The following is a 774-nucleotide window of genomic DNA, read 5'->3' as shown; positions in this document are numbered from 1 at the left end:
TAGATAAAAATTTTTTGTTACGAAAAAGTCTAAGGGGTCGGGCTATCACTTTTGTTGAAATCTGATCAACACTTAACCATTAAAAGAAAAATGATTAATCTTATATTATTAGATGTTATTTCACACCATTAAAAATATTAATGATGACTAATTAATGACTAACCATCACAAATTCTATTAGTTTCCTAACACTCTTCTTTTCTTACATCGAAAACAGACTATTTTTTTTTCTTTTTTGGTTTCAGTGCTAATGCAGGGCCACATACAACACTAGTTATAAATTATAATAATCTTAGTGGGGTCAATCAACAAGGATAGGGTAAGGATTATATTGCATAATTTTTCATTGCACCACATGCCTTCTTCATAGCAAACCCTAATGGCTTGGACCACTCTTCAACTCACATTTCCTCTGAATTTTTATACTCATCGTGTGTCCCTTTTGATAATTGTTGATTTCTACTCACAATCTGATTGAATGAGAACAATGGGAATGAAGAAATCGTTTAGAAACATTGAAGAAAGGAAAATCCTAAAGGGTTCTTTATTTGTAATGTCATAGCTTGTTACATTATTCTTCTTTCATGTCTCTTTCAATTCTTTTAGAAAATTTTCCAACAAAAGGAATGAAGAGATATATTGATGGATCCAATTAAGAGATTTCAGAGTATAAAATTTAAAATTAAATCATGTATGGTCACGTATATATCACAAAATTTTGTTACTCAATTATATATTGCTAGATAAAATTATCTTACATTATATATAATATAT

Source organism: Arachis ipaensis, chromosome B02 (genome assembly GCF_000816755.2).
Source record: "Arachis ipaensis cultivar K30076 chromosome B02, Araip1.1, whole genome shotgun sequence".
Lineage (NCBI taxonomy): Eukaryota > Viridiplantae > Streptophyta > Magnoliopsida > Fabales > Fabaceae > Arachis > Arachis ipaensis.
The sequence above is the reverse complement of the archived record's forward strand: the minus strand, read 5'-3'. Positions refer to the sequence as shown.